The sequence below is a fragment of the Moschus berezovskii genome, chromosome 27 (assembly GCF_049115385.1).
Source record: "Moschus berezovskii isolate FMDL1 chromosome 27, NW_MosBer_1.0, whole genome shotgun sequence".
NCBI lineage: Eukaryota > Metazoa > Chordata > Mammalia > Artiodactyla > Moschidae > Moschus > Moschus berezovskii.
In genome coordinates, this window is record NC_142486.1 from 14,569,518 (window position 1) to 14,575,996 (window position 6,479).

The window sequence follows — 6,479 nt, forward strand, 5'->3', positions numbered from 1 at the left end:
GAACCCCAACTTCCTACATTGGGGGCCTGGAGTCTTAACCACTGCAAGGGAAGTCCCTGAAGGAGGTGAGTTTTGAAGAATAGGTAGATATTTTGCAGGAGAAGAGAGCCTAGGAGAGTGATGTAGACAGGAAGACAGTGGGAGGGCCTGTCATGCCCAACCAAAGATGTATGCATGGAATGGAGGGGGTAAGGTTGCAAGAGAAAATTCAGGGAAGTAGCTTGTCTTGACTGTTAGGGCCTGGTTTGCGAGTTAAGATGTTTGCAGTGAGAAACCAAAGAACTAGTGATGAAGATACCGGTGGAATGGAGGATGAACTAAGGGAGAAGACTGAGGATAGGGCAATCAGAAAGGTGTTGAAAACTGTGTGCACAGGATGATGAAAGCATAATTAATGACACAAATAAGGGAGAAAAGCGTGGTTTACACAGCATGTGTAATGTGTTCTCATTTTTTATAACCATTGCCCAGACATCTGCTCAAAGGGCAGAGGCCATCAAATAGATGGTCCATTAACATGGACTATATTAAAAACCTAGATAGCATATTAAAAAGCAGAGACATTACTTTGCCAACAAAAGTCTGTGTAGTCAAGGCTATGGTTTTTCCCGTGGTCATGTATGGATGTGAGAGTTGGACTGTGAAGAAAGCTGATCGCCGAAGAATTGATGCTTTTGAACTGTGGTGCTGGAGAAGACTCTTGAGAGTCCCTTGGACTGCAAGGAGATCCAACCAGTCCATTCTAAAGGAGATCAATCCTGGGTGTTCATTGGAAGGACTGATGCTAAAGCTGAAACTCCAGTACTTTTTTGGCCACCTCGTGCGACGAGTTGACTCCCTGGAAAAGACTCTGATGCTAGGAAGGATTGGGGGTGGAGGAGACGGGGACGACAGAGAATGAGATGGCTGGATGGCATCACTGACTCGATGGACATGAGTTTGAGTGAACTCTGGGAGTTGGTGATGGACAGGGAGGCCTGGCGTGCTGTGATTCATGAGGTCGCAAAGAGTCGGACACGACTGAGGGACTGAACTGAACTGATACTAAAAACATTCAGAATATTTTCATTTTTGCAGTACCCCCACTTTATGTGTCCATAAAAGGGGGAGGCAGAAGTATTTACAGGAAAATATGAAATATACAAAGTATATCCGTTGTCTTATTAAATCATATTGAGCTAATAAACATTTTTATTAAATCGTTTACCCGTCCGACTCTGTGTGACCCCATAGACGGAAGCCCACCAGGCTCCCCCATCCCTGGGATTCTCCAGGCAAGAACACTGGAGTGGGTTGCCATTTCCTTCTCCAGTGTGTGAAAGTGAAGTCGCTCAGTCGTGTCCGACCCTTAGCGACCCCACAGACTGCAGCCTACCAGGCTCCTCCATCCATGGGATTTTCTAGGCAGGAGTACTGCAGTGGCTTGCCATTGCCTTCTCCGGAATATGATTTAATAAACATAAATATATATGTAAAGGAAAAGATGTTCTCAAAATGTTTAAAATTTTGTTTCTGTCTGCCAATTTTATAGGTGGAAAATGATATCTTAAAGTGTCATTTATTTAGAGTGATGTTGAGTGTCTCTTATATGTAGGAGCCATTTGTATTTTTCTGTGAACTGTCTAGTCATGTCTTCTGTTTTTGTATTTGGTTTCCATATATTCGTAGGAGCTCTTTATGTTTTCTGTGTTGCAATTAATTTGTCCTAGTATTATTTATATTTTGTATTTATAGCCTTTTTTGCAATTAAACATTAATTTTTTTCATATAGTCAGATGTTTCCTTTTTTTATGCATGTTTGAATTTTGTGCTATGCTATGTAAAGTAGGCCTTCAGTTCAGTTCAGTCGCTCAGTCGTGTCCGACTCTCCGCGACCCCATGAATCACAGCACGCCAGGCCTCCCTGTCCATCACCAATTCCCGGAGTTCACTCAAACTCATGTCCACAGAGTTGGTGATGCCTTACACACTTAAATATTTAAAAATTTCTCCCATGTTTTCTTTTGTATTTTCAAGATTTTCTGTTTCATTTTAAAGTTTGATTCATTTAGAATTTATTTTAATAAGGAATGAGTTAAGAATTTGTGATAGAATAAAAAATATATGTTGTCTTTGTCCCTGATTCCTAGAACCTAACTAAAACTGTGGTTTTCTGAGTGATAGGGGTGTCTTTTGTTACCTACTACAGTGTTCTTGCCTAGAGAATCCCAGGGACGGGGGAGCCTGGTGGGCTTCCATCTATGGGGTCACACAGAGTCGGACACCACTGAAGTGACTTAGCAGCAGCAGCAGCACAGTCCCCTTTAGAATACACCTGAGTCTTTGCTAATGAGGTGTGAGTCAAAGTAGGGAGCCTAGATAACCTCAGACAGAAGCTGGTCCCTAGAGAGAACAAATGGGATGAGAGGATGGGAAATCTTAGCCTGATACCCCCAACCTGCAGAGAATGGATGGGGTGGAGGTAGGTTATAAACATGCTTAAACAATCTGTGAATGGACACACTGATGTCCTGGTAGCATGGTATATCCAGAGGGCATGGGATCTCTGTGTCACTCCCCTCACACTTGGTCCTGAGCATCTCTTCCATTTGGGTGTACCTGAGTTGTACCCTTTATAATAAATTACTAAGTCAAGTGATTTCCTGAGTTCTGCATCAGTCTCAACATTTTTCAGTTTCCCTTATGGAAGGGATTATGAAAACCCCCCAGATTTGTAGCCAAGTTGGACAGAAGTGTGGGTAGCTTAGAGACCTTGGACTTGTAACTAGTATGTGAAGTGGACAGTCTTGTGAGACTGACCCCTTAACTGTGAGGTTTGCACTAACTCTAGATAGTATCAGAATTGAATTGAGTTTCTGGATGGCAGTTGGTGTCAGAGAATTGGTTGTTGATGTTTGGGAAAAAATTCACACATCCATTTTTTTTTTCAAGAATAATGTTTTCTACCATTAATGTGTAATGTATTTATTAGCATGTGCTCCATTCCCAGGTGTCTCTGAATCTACTTTGGACTGTGTTCACTTGTATACTGTTGTAAGTATACACACCATATTGTTTCATTTACTGTAGTTTTACAATATGTTTTAAAATTTGGTAGGGCCAGATCCTCTTCGTCAATCTTTTTTTCAGAAATTTTCTGGCTATTTTGTACGTTTGTTTTTCTTTTTAAATGAATAATAGAATTAATCTAGTTTTTAAACTAGTCTTTTTTTTTTTTTTGGATCATAGGTTGCTTTCAAAGCATGTATTACTTTTTAAGTAAAACATATTTTTAATAGGTAGAATATTCAAATTAATGCAATAGAAGTGGAGATAGTGAAAGGCCAAGGGGTTAGAGGCATTTCTGACAAAATAGAATTTCAAAATATATGCTACATAGTTAGCACTTATAGACTAGGAGTCTGAAGAGTTTAGAAAATTCCAGAATAGGGGCAGGTTTTGTATGAGGAGGTGGGGTAATGATACTGATTTGGGGTAATGTTTTTCCTTTGTTGGCCATTCATTCTTTGAGTGTCTACTTTGTGGCAGAGGACTCTGCTTGGAGTAAACAGACCCATGAAAAGAGAAGGCCCCTCCAGAGATTTCCTTCCTAGTACAGAGACAAACATATGCCAGCACACATAAGGTATACAATGTACTGAAAACCTATAATGGTATATATGATCTCAGTTCCATGCTATTATAGAAGACTTCCTAAAGCAAATCTTTTTCCTAACTATTGAAAAAAATGTATTTGATTTTATTATAAAAATAATATATAATCATAGAAAAAGTAGCAAAAGCAAATAAGTTTAAATTCATAATCTCATCACTTAGAGATCACTGTGATGGTTAATTTTATGTGTCAGTGTGACTGGGCCATGGTGCCCACATATTAGGTCAAACATGTTTCTGGATATTTCTGTGAAGGTGTTTTTTTTTTTAGATGAGATTAACATTTATTAATAAATTGTTGGATTAAATATACTATTGATGGATTAAATATAATCTGTTGTAAAGCAGAGTATCCTACATAGTGAGTGGGCCTCCTCAGCTGAAGGCCTTAATGTGATCAAAGACTTATCTCCCCCTAGCAAGACGGGATTCTACCAGCAGACAGCCTTTGGGCTCTGTGTCTCTTCCCTGTGCCTCCCGTCTGCCAACCTACCTTGCAGATTTTGAATTTACCAAACCTCTACGGTTATGTGACCCAATTCCTTAAAGGAAATCAATCTTGGACTTCCCTGGTGGTCCAGTGGTTAAGACACCACACTTCCACTGCAGGGGGCAAGGGTTCATTCCCTGGTGGGGGAACTAAACTAAGATCCCATTTGCCATAAGATGTGCCAAAAAATAGAAAATAAAAGTAAATTAATCTCTCTGTCTCTCATTAAAAAAATTTTTTTTTTGTTTATTTTTGGGTGCACGTTGCTGTGTGAGGGCTCTCTCTAGTTTCAGAGAGTGGGGGCTATTCTTCATTGTGGTGCGTGGGCTTCTCTGCAGTGCATAGGCTCTAGGCACACTTGCTTCAGTAGTTGCAGCTTGCAGGCTCTATAGCATGGCCTCAGCGGTTGTGGTGCACAGCTTAGTTGCTCCACATCATGTGGAATCTTCCTGGCCCAGGGTTGAACCCCTGTCCCCTGCATTGTTAGGCGTATTCCTATCCACTGTGCCACCAGGGAAGTCCTCTCTCTCTCTCATTTTAACAGCAGATGATGCCCTAAATATCTTCACTTTAACAGCAGATACCCTGTGAGGTTGGTTGTGTGTGTGTGTGTGTACATATATATATATAGATAGATAGATAGATAGATACACATCCTGTTGTTCTTGTTTCTCTGGAGAATCTTGACTAATACGGATAAAGCTGTGAAAGGAGCAGAAATTTAAGAATGAATTTTCTTTTTTTTTGGCCACACTGTGCAGCGTATGGAATCTTAATTCCCTGACCAGGGATCAAACCTGTGCTACCTGCAAAGTAAGTGCAGACCTAAGAGAAGTTACTTTAAATATATATATTTAAATTTTATTAAAGTATAGTTGATTTACAACGTTGTGTTAATTTCTGCTGTATAGCAAAATGGTTTAGTTATACATGTGCTTACTCGCTGAGTCATGTCCAACTCTTTGCGACGCTATGGACAATAGCCCGCCAGGCTCTGTCCATGGGGATTCTCCAGGCAAGAACAGTGGAGTGGGTTGTCATGCCCTCCTGCAGAGGATCTTCCCAACCCGGGGATTGAACCCAGGTCTTCCACACTGCAGGTAGATTCTTTACCATCTGAGCAAGGAAACCCTTAGTTATACATATATATAACCCTTAGTTATACATATATATTTTTTTTTCTCATTTTTTCCCATTATGGTTTATCACAGGATATGAAATATAGTTCCATATACTATACAGTAGGACCTTGTTGTTTATCCATCTTATATATGGTAGTTTTCATCTGCTAATCCCAAACTCCCAATCTTTCCTACCCCCAACCCCCACCCCCCTTTTGGCAACCACAAGTCTATTCTTTATATCTGTGAAACCAAATAACGTAGTGAGGTAAATTCTTCATTCTTTTTACTCCCCAGAGTTAACAACTATATAGAGACTCAGATATATAATCATATACTGCACATGTTTATAGACATATACAGAGTTCTTTTTCAAAACTGGGAATCAAGCTGTATATAATCTGCAACCTGCTTTATTCATGGCATATCATGGATGTATTTCCAGGGTGTGACTTATTTGACTGTCACACATTCTCATATGTGACTCTTGACACTCATGTATGACTTTCTTCTGAGTACATTCTTTTTTTTTTTCTTTAATTTTGGCTGCACTGGGTCTTCCTTACAGTGCTTGGGGCTTCTCTCATTGTGGTGAGTAGGCATGACATGTGGGATCTTAGTTCCTAGACAGGATCAAATCCACATCCTCTGCATTGGAAGGTGGATTCTTAACCACTGGACCACCAGGGAAGTCCCTGAGTGCATTCTTAAGATGGAATTGCTGGGTCATAGAAAATGTACAGGTTCAGTGTTGCTAAATAATACTATATTGTTTCCTAGAGTGATTGTCCAGTGTACTATATTTTAGAAGGCTATTTTCTTAGCACTGAATTACTTTATAAAAATAGCACTTGATTCTAAAATAGTTAATCATTAGTAAATTTGTTAGCTTATAGAAATGTGATCTATAGAAAACCTTTCAGGAATACTAGTATTACTTGTATTAATAACCAGTTGTGATTAAACTCAATATTAACTTTTTAATAACCAGTTACAATTAAAACTTTGCAAAATAATTTGCTAATGTTTTTATTAGACTTACAATATGTTTATATTTGGTTCAGGTATGCTATTTACCATTACTCCACAAGAACAACAGTGAAGCATATTAAAATCTGTTTATATAGTTATCCTTTGTCTGATGGTTCCATGTATCTGTGACTACTCATTAACCTTCTCTGGAAAACTTTTTTTTTTTTTGCCGTGTTGCATGG